At 40.9% G+C, this 26,430-nt stretch overlaps 1 protein-coding gene and 1 non-coding gene across 9 annotated transcripts in view; both read left to right on the plus strand.

The window, feature by feature from the left end:
• LOC119660816 (glutamine--fructose-6-phosphate aminotransferase [isomerizing] 2) overlaps window positions 1-26,430 on the plus strand; it is a 78,920-nt gene that overhangs the window by 10,414 nt on the left and 42,076 nt on the right. The window lies entirely within an intron of this gene.
• LOC119661057 lies at window positions 26,145-26,251 on the plus strand. Its single transcript, XR_005250513.1, has one exon. It is a non-coding gene; the product is annotated as a small nucleolar RNA SNORA5 (small nucleolar RNA).

Consider the following 26,430-nt stretch of genomic DNA (forward strand, 5'->3'; position numbering starts at 1 on the left):
GCCTCTAACAAATGGGTGACTAACGGTGTACTTTTCTATGAGACCTTCAGGATGCTTTGCTCCCAACAAGAAATTATAAACGTTACATTCTTCACGACTCCTCAATCACCAACTCCAATTGTAGGTTATGCAACTGTGAAAAGGAGACCATCCAGCACAGAACATCTGCATGCAAACCGAGTACACCAATCGTCATAACTCCGTCTGCAAAATTCTGCATCAAAACTTTGCGTTGAAGTATAACTAAGAGGCAACTTACCATCCTAAATATATGTATACTCCCCAGAGAATCTTGGAAAATGATCGGGCCAAACTAATGTGCAGTAACACTATTGTCACCGACCACACAGACCACACATAGACCCAATCTAGTTCTGCTTCCGTTGGATCGGAATACTGTTGAAAAACAGCAAGAAAAAATCCAGAACTACGGCCCCTTGGCGGACGATATGAAGCAAACTTGGAGGCTACAAAAGATCGAAATAGTCCCAGTGTTGATTCCAGCGACGGAATTATTCCCACAAAAATTACATAAAGCGCTGGAAACGTTGAATCTAAGGGCTGGACTATACATGGAAATGCAAAAAGCGGTTATGTTTGCAATCTGTGCTATAGTCCGAAGAGTCCTGTCCGGTAATAGTCTGGCATAGTGGGCTTCAGTCTTGATTCGTACTGTCTTCAATTAAAATCGGTGTCTCTGCAGATTAGAACCACCGTGTCATTGCTTGAAGTGCGACAATCGGGCATGTGGAAATACACTTGCGCATGGTCGCATACACTTTGCATTGAAACACATCATCGCTGTGATGCGGGCCTTTGAATGTTGCCTTCAATTGATCCTTAGGTTGGTCGCGGTCCTGTCGCGCTGAAAGAGGGTTTGTTGGCTTTTTTAACTATATGTTTATATACGCATTTGAATTGATCCAACGCATCTTCACGAATTTCCACTTTACTCTATGCACAAAAGTGTACATTTATGTACGTAAAGTAAATGCCGTTGGTACTAACGTATTAAACACTACCCGCAAACTTCATTAGCACATACATATAAATACACATGCCTGTCTCCAGTATTTGAAACTGATATACAAATAACTAAAAACAAGGCGGGAAACCGGAAGCTGGACGCTTCAGGTACGAAAGGTTTTGTGTATTTCTTAGTACGTAGCACGTAATATATGCGCATGTCCACTTTCGGGTGATATTGACATTGATAGTCTTCAATTTTCAAACAAGCAACAATTTCGACGTATTATAAATTTGTTAGTAATAGTGCGATTGCCATCAAACTTGGTATGATCATGCTCTGCATTATAGCCTACATCACTGCAGAATTTCGTGCAGCTAGGATGAACTTAAGGGGGGTTTCCAGCCAATTAGAAAAAATTATAGTAATATACTATTATTAACTTTCTTTGAACAGATATCGGTATGAAAGGTATTTCGGAGCCAAGGCACCATATAGTGGCCTGCTGATTTTTTTCATATTTTTCGGTTTGGTAGTTTCTGAGAATGGCCCCCTTAAAGAAATGATCACTTTCAACCCCCCGCACTCCCCACGTTTCCAAGAAATGTTAAAACTAAGACCGGGTTCGAAAAGTACTAATCGAGACCTTTAATTTGATACCCCACATGACTATATTTTGTGGAAAAAAATTGTACACCCCCCTTTTGCATGTATGGGGACCCCCCTTAAATTCAACGTAAAAGGATGTAACTCACTGTTTGTGTGAGCGTTCACAGTTCCCACCTTTCTACCAAATTTGGTGTCAATCGCTATAACCGTCTCCGAGAAAAATGCGTGTGACGGACAGACAGACAGTAAACCGATTTTAATAAGGTTTTGTGTAAACACAAAAAAGCTAAAAAGCAAATAGAAAATGCTTTAATGAATTCCGGCGTTTATATAAGTTCACTTTATTTACTGACGACATCATACACGTTTTAGAGCACAATCTATCTACGTGAAATGCAAAATTTTAACTTTCTATGGCTGTGTTAATAATAGTTGGATTGCGTTAATTATTTTTCAGAATTATGTCTTATACTGATGCCAAATGTTGTATTTCTAGGATGAAGTTAATCGGGGTTTTCGGGTACAATTTTCAAAAATTTATTAATTTTATTTGTGAATGTATTGAAACGGGATGTATTTCGAGGTCTAGATTTCGTATAGATGCATCATTGGTTTTTTTTCAGATTTCTCGGTTGGAATGTTTTCCGAGCGAGACCTGTTTCACTTTTTCGGGCATACATCTCAGTTGGCTATGTTTCACCCAGTATCAGAAATAAGCTCAGTTTCAGTACTAAGTGATCCCCTACCAGACCATATTCTGTAAAAAAAAAACTTATACTTCCGGTTTCATATGTATGGGGACCACCCCTTCAAACCCAAAGTGGGCCACTTGCTATATATAAAGGGATTCACAGACCAGACTTTTCATTAAATTAAATTTAATCACACAAAACCTTCAAAAGAGCACCTCACCAGAGTTCAAATCAGTTTCATAAATTCTTTGCATTTTCGTGACCGACATGCAATCAATTTTAACAGCAAATGAATTGTATAAAATTTACCATTCACTTCCTATAAAATTCATTTTGTTTCACTGCTGCAGACCTTGAACATAGCTGTCTTTCAAGATATTGACATCTTAAAAGTATACACGCAGACAACATAACAACGGCAGTAAGCTACCCCCTGGCACTGATATCATAGAGTATGCTGCAGTTGATCTCGTTTTCTGTCGTGAGGGGCATACCGTCAAAATTACTAAATATCAACTTGAAATTTCATAATGATACATATTACCAAATTACCAGGTAAGCAAGTATTGATGCGATTACCATAATCATCACCATTTAAACCAGTTATCACCACTGGAATCGAGTGGTACGTACATACATATAAAACTTGACGCTTGGAAGACATTCTTCTGCACCTTCAAAAACAGCTTGCAACAATTCCAGTTTATTCAATGAAACTATCTAACTTTCACTTTCTATTCGAGCGCACTCTATACTGTATGATAATCGCCATTGCATTGCGCATATATTAAAGAATTTAATGGTTGAAGGAGGTTGTGCCCGTAATGACTAGGGAAGACAGCAAAGGTGGATAGCCTCGGGGGACCTTCTTTTCCTAGTCTCTTGCAAAAGCATGAGGTGTGCGGATCGTGCAGTGCGATATGTGTGTACTTGATCAACTGCACCCTTCATTCAATATGTGAAAAAACAATGCAAAATAAATATTTCATATAGCAAGATCGAACCAACAAATATATTGTATATTGATCTTTATAATGAAATTAACATACATAGTTTGCATAATCACCTCCGAGTTGATGACAAATTTTGCAACTAGTTTTTTTCCCTCATGGGTTTCATTTATATACATATGTATGTACACATATTAAGTTACCAGATTTATGTATTATATAAATAAAGACTAGCTGAACCCCACAGGCCTTGTTCCGCTGGTGTATGTTTGCCATTTGAAAGCAATTTAGTATTTCCGAATGTGCAGTAAAAGATCTTTGGATTCTTGAGTAGCTCCAGCAATATGAGTTAAAAGTGGTTCTACCGGCTCAGCCAGTGGTGGCCAATTGAGCCTGCTAAAGGAATAGCACGTATCAGGCATTTCTTACTGAAATTTCAAAGTGCGTTAATTTAAGCACAATACAGCCATAGCCGCTTTTCTCTTGGTTCAGCAGCTCTTGAAATAGAGGCCCTAATTCGATCTGTCTCCAATGGTGAATCTTGTTCTTCAGATATTTGAGCAGTTTTACTGGTTGATAGTTACCTTGCATCTCTAGTTGATCCAATCTTCGATTTTTTGGGTGACGTTTTCAGAATTTCAGCCCTATTTCCGGCGGGGGTGACAACCTTATGGTGATGGAGGCGATAAAAACTCGTGGCGGTTGAAAAATCGCAGCGATTGCCTCTTCTTAGAAAGTTAAGAAGCTGCAAATGGGGAATATTTTTTTATATCATGATGATAAAGTTTGATTTCCCAACTACGCCGCCGGAAGACGAGGAGGTAAAGGGAGGGATTGCAGAGAGGGCTACCATTTGCCCCTCCAGCCCCCTTCCACATCCACGCAGGTGGGGAGGGTCCCGGGACACCAACTGTTCAAGCGGGAATAGCCAAATGACCAAAATATTTTCCATGTGCAAATACATATATATATTGTATGTAGAAATTTTCATGGGGACGAACGGTGTAGAAGTTGATCCTTGGTCCTCCATTCAGTGGGGTATATTAGGCCTACAAATAAGTTCTGTCGGTTTTCACAATAGATGGCGTAGCTTGTTTTTTATTCCATTGATCCACATTTCCAAACATTCATCGGAAAGCTACTGTCAATAGGTACAAACGTCAGTATAAATTATTTAATTGAAGTGTAACCAACAATACTTTTTTCATCAACGAAAATGGTCAGTTTTGTACCAAATAATGTGTTTTTGCGGGGAGTTCTACTTCATTATTTCAATATGAAGAAAAAAGCAATCGAAAGTCATCGCATTTTGGTGGAAGTTTATGGTGACCATGCTCTATCTGAACGAACGTGTCAGAGGTAGTTTGGACGTTTTAAAAGTGGCAATTTTGACTTGGAAGACGACGAGCGCGCCGGACGGCCAACAATTTTTGAAGATGAAGAATTAGAGGCATAGCTCGACCAAGATCCATCGCAAACGGAAGAAGAACTTGGAAAAACACTTGGAGTCACTCAGCAAGCCATTTCCAACCGTTTAAAAGCAACGGGAATGATCCGAAAGGTCGGAAATTGGATTCCGTATGAACTGACGCCAAGAGACGACGAACGCCGTTTTTTCACGTGCGAACATCTGCTCCAACGACAAGAAAGGAAGGGTTTTCTGCATCGAATAGTTACTGGCGATGAAAAGTGGATCCATTACGATAATCCAAAGCGTCGGGCAACGTGGGGATACCCCGGCCATGCCTCATCATCGACGGCCAAAGCGAATATTCATGGTGAGAAGATCATGCTGTGTATATGGTAGGACCAGCTGGGTGTGGGATACTATGAGCCGCTAAAACTGAACGCGTTTGAGCCGCGAACTCAAGAAAAAACGGCCGCAATACCAGCAAAGGCATGATAAAGTTATTTTGCAACATGACAATGCTCGTCCACATGTTGCACAGCCCGTTAAAACATATCTAGAAACGTTGAAATGGGAAGTCCTACCCCACCCGCTGTATTCTCCAGACATTGATCCTTCTGATTACCATTTGTTCCGGTCGATGCAGCATGGCTTGACTGACCAGCACTTCTCCAATTACGACGAACTCAAAAAATGGCTCGATGAGTGGATAGCGGCCAAGCAGACCAATTTTTGGCGCGATGGTATCTATGAATAGTCTGAAAGATGGAAGAAAGTTGTGGCTAGCGATGGGCAATACTTTGAACAACGAATGTATAACCAATTTTTCACAATAAAGCTTCAAATTTAAACAAAAAACCGACAGAACTTATTTGTAGGCCCTATATCGTATAAACCTTCTCCTTTAAAAAATACATGGAAGGACAAATTTTTATAGCGATCGATTGAACGGCTTCGGAGTCTATCCGTCACAAACGTATATATATGCCAACCACTTTCATTTTTCTATAATAGTAGATCACGAGGAAACCGAGGGTTCGGTTTAACTTCATAAAAGTATTATAGTGCATTCATTAACGTCTGCTAAGTATAAAACCTCCCATCATTATAATTGTACGATTTTGATTCTTTTAGAAGTGTTGATGTTCAGTTAAGGCACTTCTTATTAAGGTGATTAACCGTTGGTTGGTGTAAATGTTTTTTTCGCCAAGTGTTGTCATGTGGGGTATCAAATGAAAGGTGTCGACTAGTACGTCCCAAATTTGATATTTCATGCAACAAGGGAAAGGCGGCGGCTATAAGGTGATAATTTCTGTTGCGGACCCATTCTCAGAAGCTACTCAACCAAAAAAAATGTGAAAAAAAACGTGAAGCTGCCACTATATGGCATGTAGGCCCTAAAATACCCTCCGTACTGAGATTTGTCTAAATAAAGTTAGAAATAGTATATTATTATATTTATTATTACTAAATTTTTTAAAAATTGGCTGGAAACCTCCTTTAAGTTTATCCTAGAAACATAAAGTTGCAGTAATATAGTCGATAATATGGAGCATGATATGATACATTTGGGTAAGAATCGCATTACTACAAAGAAAGTTATAATAGGCCAAAGTTGTCTCTGTGTAGCGAGAAATAAGATGGTACAACGTCTCTAATGCCGAACCACACATTCTACATTGGTCGTTCTCAACTTGCTCTTTTATTATGTGCTTTTTATAAGCTCTGGTGGCGACCACGTCAACCTGATTGGCAAATATATATATCTCCACACCTCAGCATACAGCTATTTGTTTGACAAATGGCTGCCAGGGACAATTCACTTGTTTACTGTGCATTACCTTCGACTTCCATTCATCAATCCGCTCCTGTTTTGCCTTGAGCACACTCAGAGGATTGAAAGAACGATCTTTCAAGTTAAGTGGAGTCAGCCCACAATCTGCCTTGCGAGAGCCGCATGCAAGGGACTCACCTGCTCTTCACTGTAGAAATAAGACTAAGCGCTGATGTTGTACGGCAAAGTCAACCACGCCGCTGTCTCCGATGTCACGCGGCAAATTTATTCATTTCACAGCATAGTAATCCTTATCCACCTGGATATATTTGGATAGCGAATATGTTCAGTACGCTTATTTTATTCTTCCCCGAGAGATGGGATTGCAACACCAGCTTCACTTTGCAGGAATTCGGACAGCAGATCATTGTTCAGATCACCAACTCGAGCACGGCTTTCTTGCAGAATTCCTAGGCATATATAGAAGTCTATTTCGGCCATAGTTTGAATGTGTAGATCACCATTGCTATGTCTGACATACATGATGTCCTTTGCGGATGGCTTAGATTCGACCTTTGTCTAATCCTAATTGCATCCGAATATCACAGATAAATATTTCTACTATTCGCAACAGACTCCCAAACTGGTCATCAGTAACAGCATGAAACTTGATGTCAGCTAAGTACATGAACTGTGTCAGCTCGGACTTAGCACGTAGATCATTCAGTAGCCTTAAAAAAGGGTTCAGTGTCATACAAAACCAGAGAGGACTCAATCAATCCCCCTGGAACATGCTTCTCAGTATGCGGATAGGCTCTGAGATGCTGCTACCCTCAGATGAACGCCCTGATAAGATGATGTGCTACCTTTCCTCGCTTTATTATCTTGGGATCAATGCCGTACAGATGTAGGACGTTGATTAGCTAGGTGGGCGGCGCGCTGTCAAAGTTTGGTGTAATCGATACAGCAACTAAAGTTGAGTCAAATCGAAAGCCCTTCTGCTTCTCGGACAGAATATTGTTGGTCTTGAGGTGCGCATTGACCCTTCCACAATGGACGTTGTGAGTTTGTAGAGGGTTGGTAAGCAAATTCTTCGCGCTGTTTACGGCTCGTTGAAACTTCTCTTCGGTAACATCCGCAAAATTTGTTCCCGCCGTCCGGCATGTTCAGAATTCTGGGCGGTTAACCTCCAAATTCTACCCCAGTATTCTTTTGCCGAAAACTCTACCTGGCCGTTCTGTTGGGATTCGTTGAGAGATCTGAAAAATCCACTGATTCCTCTCGTACGTAACATTCCGAATACTTATAGATTCTCTTTCACCATACGGTCGTAACCGACTGCATACGACAGGAAATTTCTGCTTTGGTGATCGAGAATTTCAGCTACGGGTGTCTCGCTGGGGATGGCATGGTTCCGGTAAATCCTCTGCACTTTGTTCCTCACCGGTCTGCTGGTATTATCAGTGCTAATTTGAATCAGCCACGGACTTGCCATGGTGGATTTCTTCGGTTACTAAACGCACTAACGCCAATCATTTGAACGTGTCAATTGACACCCGCACCTGCACCACAATACACAAGTTATTCTAGTTGCAGCAGAGAAATATAGTATTACGGCATATCCGAGACACAATCTCATCTTCGATTTGAGATATAATTCCCGGAGTTAGTGGGGATGCATAGAGCCTGAGAATACCTGGTCCATGTAACGACTCCATTCGCGAAAATTCTTTACACGCTCTTTGGAATTCATCCCGAACCTCAGTGGCGAGTACTGAAACTGTTGCCTGCAGTACGAGGTGGTGTTGTTGATGCCGCCGCCATTTTTGTCTCCGTCCACCCCAGTTTCCGCAATGACTTCAAGTTGAACACACCTCCTGATGACGGCCGGAAATGTGTCGACGTGAATGCTAAAGCGGTACTGGTCTACAACCCATTGCAGTCATATTCGCGTACTGCGATAAACGCTCCACGAATCTCTGTTGTAAAAAGGGGCGGTAAGATGCGACCTGCGAATTGCGTGGTTGTTTCATAATAGGAGTGAATGATACAGAGGTTCATATTCTCAGTTCGCTTTATCCGCTGCCCCCGCAAACTTGCTGAAGTGGTCGTCATAGATTGTGGCGAAACAGCTGCAGTAGGTAGAGCCATGCTCGTAATCATCGTAGCGCGAGACATAGGAATAGTGCGACTTTGGTAACAAAACTTCGGCTAATGTTTTTAAGTGTCTTCCCTTGATAACTAGTCGGCATATCGTAGTTAAACCTGAAAAGTTAGGAACAGCGATACTGACATTCCCCATGCTGTTGAATCGTTGAACTGAGTTCTCTCTCTTCTTGTTGAACATATAACGTAAAAGACTCATCTGACTTGATCAAAACATTTAAGACTGGTGATGGTAGTATCCTGTGGCTCGCGGTCGTCCGGTTTATTTCAATTATGACGGGTTATCAAAAGGCTTTTGCTATTGTTGTACACTCCATTCCGTTTGAATGTTTACATTCGTGTTCGGTTGACGAATTTGTGTCGGTGGTGCGAAGCCTGCGCAAACTGAAGCTGAGTGCAGTTTTGTGCTGTCGAGCCTTGCAAAGCTCACGAAGATGAACGTGGTGAATGGCGTTTCTTTTGATTGTCAGCATTTAACTATCAAAACGGAATTTCGGAGAGGTAATTCTTTAGGAAATGCTTTATGTAATTGTATGTAATATGAGTTAATAGAAAATTTTCTTGTTTCTCAGCTGATTTGACATTCCGTTTCAATGTCTTGAAGTAATATCGCAAAGTGGTTTTGCAATTTTTTTTGGATTGATAAATCGTACCGTTCCATCAACATCAGGATGGATTTGAACGATTCTACCTGACGGTCACTGAATTGATGGAAAGTTGGCGTGTCTGACCAGCACCAAGTGCCAGATGTTCAAATTAGTGATATTATGCTTCATATTGTCAGTGTAGGGTGCGTGCTACAGTCTTTTGCCTTCTCTCAGAATTATATTGGCATCTAATCTTGAATTGAGAAAATTGCAAAAGTAACCTAATTGTGTTCGAGTAAACATGCGAGCTTGGGTATGTAGGATATTAAATGATAGGGGTCAATCAGTATTTTTCAAGAATTCACATCAGCAGGAAGATAAGAGAACTAGGACCCAAAATGTAGATACCATAAAGTGTAACAAGTCTCGTTCTCAGAACCTATACAAATAAAAAATTTGAAAATAATCAGAAGGACGCATTTATATAAAATGTAGATCTCAAAATGCATGCCATTCCCTTATCTGCTCAACTAAAGTTAATAATGGTATGTTACTATCCTAAAAAAATCGTCCAAAAACTCCCTTCTATAGAATGAAATTTGGCACCAGCGTAAACGGTAATATAGGAGGTAATTATTTCAAGGAAATCCTACAATTATACCAAATCCGTTTTCCCCATTTCGTGTGAATTTACTTTTCGGAGGACATCATACTAGGTTGCTAATTGCTAATTTATATGAGTGTACTTAGATTCAACAAAAAAAGCATTTTCACCTTTGCTGTTGTATTTTGCATCATAGCCATGCATATCGTGTAATCTGACTACCAATATTGTTAATTTTGCCGGACCAACCGGCGAGTTTTAAAATCTTTCAATCCCAAACAGGTTGTACTTACGTTTGTCAGATCACAAAACTGCATACAAAAAGTCTCAGATTTTATAGCACGCTCTTTCACAAAGACCTGCTGTTTTCTCAGTTATTGCCAAAAATAAACGGTCTTACTTTGTCTGGGCGGTTATGAAACCTCGCTACCCACAATACTGCGTATGTTCTAAGAGTGAACCTGTCCGCGCGTGCGTGTCGCTACATCATCCTCCGGTATTGTGGCACTTTCGAACAGAATTTCCTATGAATTGCGAATGTGGGTTATTTTACACCCTTTATGAGGGGGTGGACTACATTCACCAAAACTGCTTCTTAGCTTTTGTGATTTTAGTGAAATTTTGACTCATTTCACGAAGTAAGCACAGGTTTTATTTGGACTGTTTTAGCTTTTCTTAGTTATTCATATAAGTTTAAGTTTGTCGAAACCAGATATTCAGTGTCTGACAAAAAAATGTTCGCATTGCGAGTGTTAAAGGAAATTCAAGTTCAGAAGGTGTTTTTTGGGTTTATCATGAAGCTGGAGAATAAAATTGTATTTCATGTGATTGTATGTGAAGCTTTTATTATTTACAGAAGTTCTATTCAGGGAATATTGTGGAAAAAAAATTGAGGTTTTAATGCAAAACAATTTTTTGAACGATTTTTTTAAATGAAGGTAGCTATAGATTTCAAATTAGAAAAAAATAATTAATAATTAATGTTAAGTATCTAAGTGTAATCTTGCGGTGTTTCTAGGGATTATTTTTGCTTTTTTTCTTGTTAAGGCTTTGTGCAAAACCAAACCTTAATCAAATCGATTAACTGTCTGTCTCTCTGAATCATGAAACTCCCAGTAGGCACCTTGGGCTGCTCCATTCCTGGTAGGCTCGCCCAGTATAGTTTCCGCACCGGTTCCTCTTCATTTTGTAATGTCATAACCATGAACCCGTTTCCGATTACACAGGATTCTGGCCCATGTATCGTTCAGGTAGAGAGGGGTTAGTCCTAAAAGGACAGGCATGTCCTTATTATCCCACTCATACACACGCAAGCCAGTCTTTGGAGTTTATGTAACTCCCTTCCCCTAGCGTAATTCTCAAATATTTAACCTCTGTTTCTCGTTTCATCGAAATGCCATTTAATCTTATGGCTCTCAGGCAATCACATGAGGTATTCTCGTATTTATCCCGACATATTAAAACAATGTCGTGCGCGTAATCCTGGACCACCATTTGTTAGCTCTTTAAGGAGTTCATCCGCTACCATAATCTACATAAGCGGCAACTTTGAGTAGTATTTATAATAATAGAATCCCACTCTCCACCTTAATCTAGCTTCCGAGCATATCTCTTTTGCTAGTTTCCAGTTCTCCTCCTCATTTGATGACTTAACTATCTTAGTCGAACAGCTGGCCTTATATGCGTCAGTGACGACTTTGTTGAAGTCTTTCACCACTGTTTCTAGTTCGTTCCTTATATCACCGTTGCTTAGGAGTCCGAATTCGTTCTCCTGGGATTCCTTATTATCGTTTTTATTTCGGAGTTGCTCTCGATGTCGGCTCCTGAACCAGCACTATTATAATGTTATCCTTGGAACTTGCCCTTGCTATTGCTGCCTTTGCATTGTGCAGGTTTACCTGGGCTACCTTAGTGTTGGCTATTGGCGCCGTTATTGCTTGGAGTTCTTTTCCACTCTCAGAGTATCACCCTCGTGCTTCGACTTGGCACTTTCTTGCACAACGCTGTCCACCCTAACGCCTAGAAGATCTATATCTACGTCGTCTAGCTTCCCCCCCCCCCTGGGGAGCAGGTCTACTTCCCTGCTTGATTCAGTCCTTTCCACCTCTATATCTTCTGAGATTCCTCTGGGGACCTCGAAAAGTTTTCCACTCGCTGTCTCCTCCGGTGCGTTTTTTTTTCGGATTTTACCTGTGCACGTGCACATGAATGTTGCCAAATCTATAGTTGATATGGCAACTTCGGCGCTTGATCGTTCATTCACCGCGACCGTGAGGAATTCACCTCTGCCCTCCACCTTTTTTCTGAAGACTCTCCATAATGAAAATCCTCATTCTTTGCAATTGTTGCACCTTTCGGAAGAGACACTGTTACCATATGTGCTCCTGGTATATCATTCCCAGCACATGTCGACATTTATGCTCCTTCCCAGCCTGGCAATTTAGGAACTATAGTCCTAAGTCACTCTGCAGTGTCTTCTGTCGCGGAGTCCACCAGTATGTTTCTTGGTTGAAAGTGTATCCCGATGAGCACAAGCTTCGCAGTCCATCCCTTGCACATCTGCCTGACGACAAGGTCTTCTATAGTTTCCTGCTCCTCATGAGTATTTGCTCGGGAATCGTTCTTGGCCGTATGACCAGCCGAATGCCCTTAACCGCACTAGCATAGTTAGTGGTGATTCCTGATTCAGCCCTAACCTACACGGATTTTCTCCCCTCTTGAGCTTTTTGTTTGAGTTTTCTTGGAAGCATTCCCCTCATGTTGGCTCATCTCCGCTGCTACTAATAAGTTTATCGTCACATGATCTACTCATAAACTTTCTACCGAGGTCATTATCGCTCTCGAAATCAGGCTTATTTTCCAGAAATACATGTACTGCGTTAGATTTCGTGACATTTTCACTTCAATAGAGTAAAAATTTCCGTTTACCTTTCATCATCATCATCCACTCTGCAATAACCGGTATCTAGTCTAGGCCTGCCTTAGTAAGGGACCGCAGACGGCCCAGATTTGCGCCGAGGTCCACCAATTCGATATCCTTAAAAGCTACCTGGCATTCTGATCTACGCCATCGCTCCATCTGAGGCAGGATCTGCCTCGTCTTCTTTTTCTACCGGATTAGGTGCCCCGTCCACCGCATCCTGTTGAATCAGATTTTATACAAAACCAGACAGTGGTGGTGTCCCGCATAGATCTCATCGTTATGTAAGCTACGGAATCGTTCATCTTCATGTAGGGGGCCAAAAATTCTTCGGAGGATTCTTCCCTTAAATACGGCCAAGAGTTCGCAATTTTTCTTGCGAAGAACCTGAGTGTCCGAGGAATACATAAGGACTGGCAAGATCATTGTCTTGTACAATAAGATCTTTGACCCTATGGTGAGACATTTCGAGCGGAACAGTTTTTGTAAGTTAAAATAGGGTCTGTTGGCAGCCAACGACCGTGCGCGGATTTCATCGTCATCGATTGTGAATGGCGACCCTAGATAAAGGAAATTTTCAACGGTCTCAAAGTTGTAGTCTCCTATCTTTATTGTTTTGGTTTGACCAGTGAGGTTCGATGTTGCCCGTTTTTCGTTTTTTAGCGCTAACGTTGCCACTATGTACTTCATCCCAAGATCTCGCGCTGCCTGCTCGATCTGGACAAATGTCGACTGTACATCTCGTTTGCCTTTGAAGCGAAATATTCACTCCTCTAAGTTTTCTTTTCTTCAACATGAATATATTGAATGTGGACATTTTCGACGCAGTAAAAATCGTATTTGCCTTCGCCTCCGGACCAAATGTCATGTATGCCGATTAATAGCCAAAGTACATTGAATGCGGGCGTGTATGCGCGCGATACAAGCTTTGATTCGTACATAGTTTCGATGTACAATGCAGATTTCAGGTGAAAGAAGTTCGATCCACGTCAGCAAAATTTGTTCTGATGACAGATCACGGATCAAAGCTTTAATGGTGATTTACACTAAGAATGACAACGTCGCTGACATAATGCCCACAGCTATCGAGTTGGAAGCGATGTTGACGAATTGTCTGACTTGGCCAACAATTGGTCAAATTAAGGAAAAATGATCAAAATGTTGTAAAATTGTTCGTTTGATTGGCCTCGCTGGAAACTGCCTTCGTAGCTTTGCATGAAGTAATCAAAATTATCAACCAGAGAGTGAATGCCATAAATCATGTCATCATCTCGCGTATCGATCGTACTCTCCAGTATATCATATCTCAGCTCGGATGAGCGTGATGAGTTTTATCACCTCAAGAAAATAAAAGAAGGCAGAGTAAAAGAAAGCGATGCTACTCAAAGTGGCGAAGAGCATTGACATTCGCGACCAAGCAATTATTCTAAATGAGGGAGACGGTGTTGTATTATTCTACGTATTTTTGCTATGTTGTAAGTTCACTGGTTTAAATGCTCCTCTTCCCATAACCCGCAAGAAATTAAGACTTACCCGTTAGTGAGCAGCGTCACCTAACAATGTACAACCCCCTTTTCTGGTAGATACAGGCGTGGACGTTGCGCTCCTCCTCGTCGCCAAAAACAAACTGTTTTTGCAGCAGTTAAAATTAGCGGAAGCAGACTTAATGCCTAGCGTTCCCATGTTAGGTGCACTGTGTCACTATGTGCTGCTGATGGATATACAGCATAGGTCCCTGAAAGACGCACAACGTCTCTTAGGTCGTCAGAGAAAATTTCAATCCATTTGAACAACAACACTCTTTCCATTATTTTTGAGGACGTTGCCGATGTGCGTATTCATGCAAACCTTCAAAAATTCAACAAAACTACTACTGAATTTAGTATCCCCCAACCGGTTGAGCATAATGTCCCTAATCTTCTCGAAAGTGCATCCTTTACTACCCGCGAAGCTCAATATTCACGGAAAGAGTTTGAAATACTCCTTGTCGACCTTGGAACAGTTGTTAGCCATCTCCATTCCATCTAGTCCCTAAGCGCATCTATTTTTTCCTTCAAGTCATTCACCTTGTTGACGGACCATAAGCTTCCCGCCTGTAGTCGGACTAAAAATACACGTTGAAAGAGTTCTACCTTCGTTTCACCTTTCTCTATCTGCTGTGAGATCTCCGAAGACGGCATTGATCGATATATTGCGGCAGCTTTTCGTGAGGAATTGTCTCAGTCCTTGCACCATCTTGCGCACTCCGGCATTTGGACCACGAACCGGTTAGTTGCAAACAAATGTTTTTGGCCGCCCATGAACAAGGACATTAATACCCGTGTCAGAAAGTGTATCGTTAATAGGAAAGTATATGTATTTCCTGAGTCAACAAAGAGGTTCCACACCATACATCTCAACAGTGCGAGACTAGCACGGCTATAAGTATTCCCTCACGCTCATTGCTCGGTTTATTCTGTTGGCTGAGGAATAAAAAAAGATATTTCAATCCACGTGTCATTCCGACAGGAAAATTTTTATTAAATTATATTTTATCTAATTTAATCCTGTATAATAAAAAAAGAATTTAAATGGAAGCTAATAAAGGTGAAAGTTAACAAAATGCTGTGCAATTCTAACAAAATCAGATATGAAGAGCGCACTGTAAATTTACAATGATATCAATTAGCTTTTTTAACAGTTTCGCTTATATCTATTTTTATATTATATCTATTTTCTTGTGTTGTATGACTAACAATATGCTGTAGATGTAAATTTCTTCCTAGCGTTGCAATTTTTTGTTACTAGAAGGCGTTAGCGATATTTTAAAGTGCAATATAAAAATTACTAGAAACAGTGTTCGGGTGGTCTTCCAATTTTCGCTGATTGTAAAGTATTTAAACGCACAAATATTAAAACAAAAGAAATCCGTCAATTTGTCGATATTCGACCTTCTTTAATCTAACTCTTTCACGGCGTATCTCCGATTGAGATCCTTTCTTATCTTAAAGCGTAAAACTGGACAAGTAGAAGGGTTTCAAGCTAAACCTGTTTTCACACACACCTATTCACCACACACATGTATTATTGAAAGATCTCCGTCAAGATCCATTCCCAATTTTCTCATTTGTGTAGGATTGCAAGCTATGGCAACAAGTTAGTATGTCTACTTATTGCGTGTTACCATGCTCGTCCGACACGTTTAACTAAACCTCTTCCACGACAATTATTGCATAGTTTTCATCCGATTTCGCATTGATAATCAATGAGTCGGAGACACTTTAACTCTCATTGCACATTCCGAATACGAAATAAGTGAGAGATATAGAGCTCATATTTTGTCTCAGTTTTAGCTTTTTACACATTTCGATTTCACCACTTAACACTGATATTTTTACTGTGTTTAGACATTTCATAATTTACAAGAGGAATACTCATTTCAAACTCTTTGCCGCGTTCGAGGGAAAAATCCTCCGAACAATTTTTGGCCCCCTACATGAGGGTGGACGATTCCCTAGCCTACATAACGACGAAATCTATGAGCGATACAATGACCGTCAGGTTGTGGATAAAATCCGGGTCAATAGGTTACGGTGGGCGGGTCAGTTAATCCGTATGATGATATCTGTTTGCTTTCTTCGCCAAACGACTCTAAATTTTAAAGAGAGACAAATGGAGTTGGACTGAAGAAATACAAAAACAAAACTAAGGTTCGCAGTCCCCTATCCCTATCTGCATTATGAGCGACACCATGACCGTCTGGTTTTGGATAAAATCCTTCTCAATAGGTTGCGGATGATTCAGCCCGGAAAGTCTATAAGGACAATATCTATGGTAGAAAAAGGAGACGAGGTTGCCTCTGCCTGAGATGGAGCGATGGCGTAGGTCAGGACGCTAGACAGCTTTTAGGGATATCGAATTGGTGGATCTCGGCGCAAAACCGGGATGTCTGGAGTTCCTTATCAAGGTAGGCCTAGACCGGATACCGGTTGTTGCACCGTTGATGATGATGATGAAGATTCATTGTTGTTAAATTTTCTATTGGTGCGCAATTTCTTGATGATGAAATGATCTCCGAATTTCAATGGATCAAGAGAGTGGCGGGTGCAATACAATCAGAATCACTACAGGCTGTCACTGATTCCTAGGTGCAACGGTAGTGGATATTGTTTTGGCCTTTTCAAATTCCTTCAAACATTTTGCAAAGAATAGTTCGCTATGGAAGTTGGGGCTTTGAGTTAATATTCTGTCGGTTTCCACAATTTCCGGGGGCTTTCGAAAGTTACTTTTTATTTATGTTCCGTTTTTTTGCGGATCAGTCGTAGGATTTGCGGTGAGGACTTGTAATAATCGCCACCAACAATTTGTTGCGACTTTCAATGACCCCTTTCGCTCTTTATTTTTAAAGTTCCAACTTCCAACTAACCCTAAGAAAACCCCAGGCCATGATTGCGTATCAGGGAAAATGCTAAAGGAACTTCCGCTCTCAGGAAAATCTGCAATACTATTTATCTTCAATGCAATTCTTCGTCTTAACTATTATCCTGACACCTGGAAACACGCCAGGATTACAGTCATCCCTAAGCCAGGAAAAGACATGAAAAAAATTGAATCATACCGACCAATAAGTCTGCTCCCAACCCTCTCTAAACTATTCGAAAAGCTTCTATTTGACAAAATTCTAAAGGTAATAGATAAGAAAGATATCATACCCTCTCACCAATTCGGATTTAGACAAAAACACGGAACGATCGAGCAAATCCACAAAATCGTTAACAATATTAAACAAGCCCTAGAAAGAAAAGAATATTGTGTAGGTATATTCCTAGATATTGCACAAGCCTTTGATCAAGTCTGGCATAAAGGCCTCAAGATAAAAATAACTGCCCTCCTCCCTAAAGAATTTCACGCTATACTATTTAGCTACCTAGATAGCAGAAACTTCAAAGTAAAATATAAGGATGCGCTCAGCTCAACCCACTACATAGAAGCAGGTGTACCCCAAGGTAGTGTACTTGGACCACTTCTCTATCTACTTTACACTTCAGATCTCCCTACAAATAACAAAATGCTGACCACCACCTTTGCTGATGACACCGCCATCCTATATAGCCATCCCAATCCATTAACAGCCGTCAGAGAAATCCAAGGACACATCAACACGATAATGAACTGGGCCAAAACCTGGAAAATCAGTGTAAATGTTAACAAAACACAGCAGATAACCTTCACGCTGAGAAAAAGAACATGCAGACCTGTCACCATAAACGGAAATAAAGTCAATCTTTCTAACGTAGTTAAATATCTTGGGCTGTACTTAGACAGACGGCTCACCTGGAAATCTCACATTGAACATAAACGCAACCAAATCAAAATTCAATTCCGCAAGCTATATTGGCTAATGCACAATAAATCCAAACTCAACACTTTAACAAAAATAATGGTGTATAAATCTATATTAAAACCAATCTGGACCTATGGCTTGCAACTTTGGGGCACAGCCAAAAAGTCGAACATCAACATAATCGAGCGCGTACAAACAAAAATTATCAGGTCAATTTTAGGTGCACCCAGGTACGTTAAGAACGAAATAATTCTTCGCGACACCAATACTTTAAAGGTTGCAAAAGAAGCGAAAAAGTATAGCAAAAAATATATCAAAAGATTAGCCAACCATCCAAACACTATAGCTAAAGACATTCTTCTTTCCAACAACTACGCAAGACTAAAAAGAACTGACCCACTGCAACTAGCCAACTTGCAATAATAACAAATCCACTACAAATTGCAAATAAAAATCCGCCACACTCATCAATTTTCTTATAGTACTCTTTTCCGTTTAACCAAACCAGTAATATGGGAAATACTCAAGATAAGCACGTTGATAATACCGGGGAGGTGACGAACACAATCATAGTAGACACGGTTGACGTACAATCAGAAAGAATTGAAACTATTCTCATCAAAGCAACAGTAGGGTGCTCCTTTGCGTACCAACTGTATAAGGACTACAGACGCAGCATCAAAAAAAAGATACACCGAAAAAGTCTGACTATAGACATAAACTACATAGCAATCCTTTCCTGAACCCTCCAACCTTAAGAAATTCCCTACGAATTGGTTCCAAATCTAAATCTGAGATTAGAATAAAAAGGCTAATTATATTAGTTATTAAAAAGATTAATTGTATTAGTTATAAGCGCTTAGCTATAAATTTATAATAAGATTTGAACAAAATAACTCTTTTCAAACACTGGCTTGATAGAGTGAGAATATTCTATTTTAGTATTAAGATTCGCCACACTACAGGCTAGAGACCAAAAGGTCTAATTCTTGTTGTAAAATGTTTCTAAAAATAAAAAAAAAAAAAAAACTTCCAGTGAATGATTGAGAATTCACGTGTTCCCGATATTTTAGTTTGTAAATTTGTTAGTTAGAGCTTCGTGTACTGAAAAATACTGATTGTCCCTATGTCGCATCATGGTAAAAAAGTGATCTGGCGAAAGCAAGCAGTATGGCCCAATTGAGGTAGTCTCTCGCCTACTATTTTCCTAACTCCGAACTTGATGAGATCTACAATTTTAAGACGTCGTTGATCGTATTGTTCATCACTAACCACTACTTTTTCCCAGTTGACCTATGTATTATTTCGCACGGATTGTCGCATTATATTTAATTTTGATTGCCAATGATGATATCACGCATGTTCTGTAATAAAAGCAGCTTTTAATCTTTCCATAGGTTTCGAAATTATTGTTTGACCATCTATTCCATAATAAATTGTGCCATAAAAGCAAAGAATGTTTTAATTTCGGAAATATTTCGTCGTACGCAAAACCTTAGTTATTACCCTTCATATTCTCTCAGTTTCCGGGGAAAAGTCATATCCACCCATATGTTGATGCCGTATTTTGCACGCATCATGATTATGATAAGATAAAAAGAAAAGCAGCAACAAATTTATAAAAAAAATGGTTGTTAACAATTTTTATCTTATCTGTTAATTAAATTGCTTTTGATTCGGATATTATATACATACTTATATACGTGTATTGTTAAATGTTCGAGAAGTTTTATTGATTGTATTGTTTAATAGGAAGTAATAGCTTTTAGTGAAATTGTTTTGTTGTGATTCATTCTGATAATGATTAGAAAGGAAATTGAGATAATTAGACTAGTGGTGCGAGAAAATTTCTGGGAATCAATCTAATATATATTATTATTCTGTTAAGGGTAAGTCGCACCGCGTCCTTGAAGAACTTCACTGGTTATAGTGTACCTGTTGATCATAGTATCTCAAGCAGGCCTGTAACCGTTAGGAACTTTAGTATGTTCCCCACTTCCAGAAGTTTCAGCTTTGCATTTGGTATTAAGTGTTCTCCCAGATGTATCGACCTACTTTGCACAAGTGCCGGACACTGTCCCAGGACGTGCATAGAGGTTTCGTCCTCCTCCTCACAGAACCTGCAGGCAGTGTCCGTAGATATCCCTAGCTTCCCTAGGTGATAGTTCAGCCGACAATGACCAGTGAGAATTCCCACTATGATTCGGAGGTTCTTTTTGGTGAGGTTTAAGCAATCCTTTGTACGCATGGGTTCGTATCCCCCATTAAGCACCCTGGACTGCTCCATTCCTGGTAGGCCCGCCCAATATAGTTCTCTCAACTGTTTCTCTTCGTTTCTTAGATTCATAGCCATGAAACCGTTTCCGATTCCACAGAAGGGTTCTGGCCCATGTAAAGGCATCCCTGCTCCCTTCTTGGCTAGTTCATCCCCTGCCTCATTGCCTTCCAGCCCAGCATGGCCTGGAACCCAAAGTATCCAGACCTTGTTGGACGAGCCGAGTGTATTCAGTCTCTCAAGGCATTCCCATACCAGTTTAGAGTTCACCTGGTTGGACCTAAGTGCCTTGATCGCTGCTTGGCTATCGGTGAGAATAGCTATGTTCTGCTCCCTGTAGTTCCTTTGCAGATTAAAGGAGGCACATTTGTCTATGGCGTAAATTTCCGCCTGGAATATGCTAGTGTACCTGCCCATTGGCTCAAAGTACATTTTCCTTGGACCAATGACACCGGCACCCGCTCCCTCTGCTGTGAGGGATCCGTCACTGTACAAAGTAATCAGTTGCTGGTTTAAGCAGTATGTCGCAGTCACGCTCTCCCAGTTTGCCTTGTTACTCCGGCGTGTTTCAAACTTCTTATCGAAGTGAAACCTCGTTGTCATGTTGTCCCTCGGTATCAGTAATTCGGGATACCGCCTAGAAAGGATATCAATCTTCCTTCGATCTAGGCAGCTCCCCGCCTCACTCATACTACCGGCCATCCTGAATATTGATCTCCTTGCCTGCATCTGTATGTGCAGATGGAGAGGGGTTAATCCCAGCAGGACCTCCAGGGATGCCGTTCGACATGTCCTCATTGCCCCACTGATACACACGGAAGCCAGTCTTTGAACCTTACGTAATTTCGTGGCTTGTATGCTGAGTTCGGTTCTTTCTGCCCAGATTACCGCTCCATAGGTAATCATTGGTCTTACTATTGCAGTATATATCCAAAGTAGTATCTTCGGGCTACAACCCCATCTTTTTCCTGCTATGGATCTGCAAGTCATCAGAGCCCTCGTGGCTTTCCGACATGTGTCTTCCAGAGTAATTTTTGGTCTAGCGTGATTCCCAAGTATTTGACCTCTGTTTCTCGTTTCACCTCCATATCATGTAATGTTATGGCTTTCAGGTGATCCAGCTTACGCCTCCTAGTGAATGGTACTATGGTGGTTTTGGTTGGGTTGATCCGCAGTCTCACCTTCCTGCACCAGGCACTAGTAACCCTTAATCCAGTTTGGATTCTATCACATAGGGTATCTTCATATTTGCCCCTACAGATTAGAACAATGTCGTCCGCGTAGCCCTGGACTTGTATTCCAGTATTAGTTAACACGTCCAGGAGTTCATCCACTACCATACTCCACATCAGCGGCGATAGTACTCCGCCCTGTGGACAGCCTTGAGTGGTGTTCATGATAATAGAATTTGTACCTGTTTGTACCTCTATTTGTCTGCTTTCTAGCATTTTGCCCATCCAGAGTGCCAGGGTGTTTCCCACTCCTTTGCGGCTCAGGGCATCCTGTATCTCTGTGTGCGATGTGTTGTCGAATGCTCCTTCGATATCCAAAAACGCGCACAGTGCAATTTCTTTTGTTTCAATGGCGTCCCGTAGTACCTCTGTCAGCTGATACAGAGCAGTTTCAGTTGACCTTCCTGCCCGGTAAGCGTGTTGACAGTGATGTAAGGGATTACGCTTTAGAACGTTAGTTCTGATATAGTTGTCTATAGTTGGCTGGGTTGATCCGCAGTCCCACCTTCCTGCACCAGGCACTAGTAACCCTTAATCCAGTTTGGGTTCTATCACATAGGGTATCTTCATATTTGCCCCTATCTAATATATAACCATCATTAAAAAATCACGGAAATCATCGTTTGAAAGAATATAAGAATTTTTTAGATATTGAATGGCTGAAAATATAGTCCTAAATATCATTGCAGTTGCGTTCTCTGCTTAAAACATCGTTGCTTGATATGTTCCAAACAACAATTTTCTTTTTCAAATTTGCCTGAAGTTTAAGAGTTCCATAACAGAAATATCTAGAAAGTAGAAGTACTGGTTGTTCTCTTGCAAAATGAAGCATAGACGGGATCTTTTTAGTGTCAGAACTCGGACAGAGATTAGGCCGCATCTGATGAGTTCCCTCTTCCCTGGACGAAACTATCAGTCACTTTTTTGAAGATTCATGTTTGCTCCCCTAGAAAGTGAGGAAGAAATAACTAGATACATTAAAATCAATCTTCCGGATCCATACGTTTCCTGTTGGGATAAGATGAAGAAAGACTCACAAGAAAATCATCCAGATGACATCAATACATCAACACGCCTATACAATTTACCTACCTCGTCCCTACCCCGAAAGGTACACAATGAGATTCCGTGTCCCTTCGCCGCCTAAGTTCCTCCTGCTGTATATACTCTGCTTGATGTGAAATATGTATGCTGGCAAGAAATCTCGCCAAATGCGGCTCGTGCATTATCAGGCTTCTTCTGCTAAAGGTAAAAAATCTAGTGTAATTTTTTCGATGGCCAAAACTTTGCTCATATGTTATCGTGAATTTATTCTAAGTCTCTCTTATACTAAGCAATTACAAAAATGCTAGGATTCCGAACGTTGGGTCCAAACAACTGACAACGCAACCCAGACCGATTCGAGCCGCTATCGCTTGTGAGTTCCTTGGGCAAATCGGAATTGTAAAATAAGAATTTTGTTAACTCGTTTGTAGCTGGAGATGCGTGCCTCATTATTATTGAAACAAAAAGACAATCACCATAATGTCGGGGCACCAACTCCCATCCTGCTAGAAATCTAAAGAATCATGAAGATTACGTTTTAAGATCGAAAAGCCGTAGATTTAATTGAATTTCTGTCTTTGGAGGAGGCCATCAATACAGCACCATAGTGTGGAGCTTTAAAGCTAACGAGAGCAAATAAATGGAGGGGAATGGTGATGAAGGAAATGTGCTTATTTCACGATAAAGGCCGAAACACAACAGCGGAATGACTGCGTGCGTGTGGAATGAGAGAGCTGTCAAATGAAGTTTTTTGCATGCGGACTTGTAAGAAGCAACACATAACAACTCCGATGCGCAACGCGGCACGGAAAAAGGTTCGCAAAATTGAACTTTTGGGACGCTTGACAGATAATAGTTTGTTGACACTTCACGTCATTTGCAAAATGGCGGCGCTTTTCTTTTTCGACAGTTATTGTTGAATGTAATTAATTTGAATGAACTCGTTTTGAGAAGTACGGAAGGCACTATTTGCGTTGCATATGGTAACTATTAATATCACTTGCATTAGTCCAATAGCTTCCATTCATGAAAATTCAATTTGAACTGAACGTGTGTGTACTCTTAGTGGCATTTGATTCTATGAATTTCATAACATAAAATATAGGAAAATACATACATTAATTGCATAAACTTGAAGATTACGTGCAATGCCGTGATTTTGTGCATGGGCAATCGACCTACATGCATACTTTATGTTATTAAAATAACAATGCTGTGAAGAGTGAACTTACTTCCGGCTTAAATTCAATTTTTATGAATGGAAGCTTCGAAACTAATGCAAGTGACATTCCTAATTGCCACTTGCAACTCAAATAGTGTCTTCCGTAGTTCTCAAAACGAATTCATTTAAATTAATTCCATTCAAAAGTAACAGCTGAACACGAAAAACGGCGCCAAATTGCAAATGGCATAATATGTCATCATAACGAACTTTGCTGAGGTAGGGCCAACCTTTCTTGCCCTGACATCTTCATTGTACATTGAAATTGCGTGCGATCCGCAGCTTCTCTCGTCCGCATTCTGCACGCATCGTAATTGTGTTCCCCGCTTAATACCACTAATGCGCTTTTTGACTGATTTAATGTCGGCAGTGTGAATCAACCCGCGTGCCGCGTTTTCATCGCCCTGAAGTTCCAATATGGAATGGATCCGAAGAGAAGGCGATTACGTGGATGAATAACTAGTCTATTCCAACGAAGCTAAGTAATTTTGGGGTAAAGGCAATTTTTTCTTATAAGAGAAACCAAATGGTCTTTTTGGATATACGTTGTCCTACGCCAAGTAGACTACAAACAGAAAAAGCCGATCAAGCTGGAATTCCCACAATTCACAATTAAGTAATGAAACCTTGATATCAGAAAATATTTTAAAGTCAGGAAATCGGAAGCTGAACACTTCAAGTATAAAAACTTTTGTGTGTTATTTCTAAAAGAATATTTGCATACACATTTAGTTTACTAGATTATTTACTTGAGTGTGGTACTGACGTTGAAAGTCTTGGATTGCAATGAATTTGTACAAAAGATTAATCTGATCTATTATAACTTTGTTAGTAATAGTACGAAAATAAGCGCAATTTTGGGATTGCAATAATTAAAAAAATATATATTGATTTTTTCTTATACATTTATACCTTTTATTTCCCTGTTTCCAAGACGCCGTTCATTGTCTTTTATAGTTGGCCAACACTCAGAGCCATAGAGCGCAACAGGACATACAACATTCCGGTAAATTTTAGATTTAAGATGTTGATTGATACGTCGCTCACAAAGAACACCAGTTCTGGAAGGCCACTTCATCCAGGTTGCGTTAATGCGTGAAGCAATTTCATAACGCAATTATCCATTGGCTGATAGCGTTGACCCGAGATATTTAAATAGCTCAGTTCTGGGCAGAACACTGCCGCTGACAGTGATTGTGCCTGTTTCATGGGGATCGGTCGTCAAAAATTCAGTTTTGTTTAGATTCAATCTAAGACCGTGTTCCATGAGGCGATCATTCCATTTTTGAACAAATTGCTCGAGATCATTTTTGCTATCAGATGCTAGGAAACAATCATCTGCATAAAGCAGTGCGTCGGGCGCTGGACGTTGGATATCTCGTGTGACGGAATCCATAACAAGAACAAAGAGGAGTGGTGAGAGGCCGCTTCCTTGATGAACACCAACAGAGACATGAAGCGGTTTTGATACACCCGCCATACTTCGGACTTTACTTTTCGGATGGTAGTAAAGCAATTGAACCCAGTGCACGAGTTCTTCTGGCATGAAGTGTATTCGTAAAGCATACCAGATGAGTTTGTGTGGCACACGGTCAAAAGTTTTCTCTAGATCCAGAAAGACAATGTAAAGAGGGCGATGCTTCTCACGGTGTTTCCCCATTAGTAACCGCGTGTATGGCGCCAGTTCGCTTTCCAGAGCTCAGATGTGATGTCGTCAGGTTCTGTGGCTTTCCCCGACTTCATTCGTTTTATTGCCTCCTCGATTTCAGTTGCGCTGAAAGTTAAGTCCTTGAGGGTTTTGCGTGAGAATTCGCCTGGAAGACTTAATCCCAGGGTCTTCTTATGACACGGATTGATTTTGTGACCACAATCAGAACCCCGCCGCAACAAGCTACGACGGTACCAGTCTATACTAAGTGCATGGCTTAGCATTCATACTGGTGGTTGCAAGACCTACCTAAATCTCTATCGTGCTAAGGAGTACCGCACTCGTGTTGAAACGCAACACCACGCCGAGGCCCGAAGGTCTCTTCTCGCTTGAGCATAACCACAACCCCTTAAAACTCCCACTAAGGGACCAATCTTAAACAACCGAGCTGTACTCACATACAACGGCGGTTCACCCGAGGTATGAAAGTCCAGAAGCTATCCCGGTTCCCATGGTACCAGTATACCCCTGGTGAGGTTTCGTGACCAATTTGCCACTTCAGATGAGTCCCCATGCAGACTCGGGTCTGATCGCCCTAATTAGGCCTTTGGCGCATTTGCCTACTGCATCACGGCTGGGAAACCAAAGTGAGTACAGCGTCTCCCGGTGGCACCACTATGGAGGTTCTCCTCGACCACTTGGTTTTGGTTTGGCCGACAGGGTTGCCGCCCTGTCTTCCTCAGCGCCACCTCTGAGCACAGGTGGAACTGGTCCAAATGTCGGCAATGATTGTGGAAGTGGAGGATGAGCAAATTCTTCAGTTGAAATCTGCTCGAAGCCGTTGCGGCTCGACGGGTGGTAGCCATGTACCGTTCTTGTCATAAACACAACAGAAGTGTTCGATATCCTATGTACGCTTCCTACGGCTTTTAGCAAGTCGGTACAGATCTCTCCCGCCATCCCAAGTGTGCAGTCTATCGTAAAGATTTTTGAAATGGTTCGCTCGGGT

This window comes from Hermetia illucens, chromosome 7 (assembly GCF_905115235.1).
Source record: "Hermetia illucens chromosome 7, iHerIll2.2.curated.20191125, whole genome shotgun sequence".
Lineage (NCBI taxonomy): Eukaryota > Metazoa > Arthropoda > Insecta > Diptera > Stratiomyidae > Hermetia > Hermetia illucens.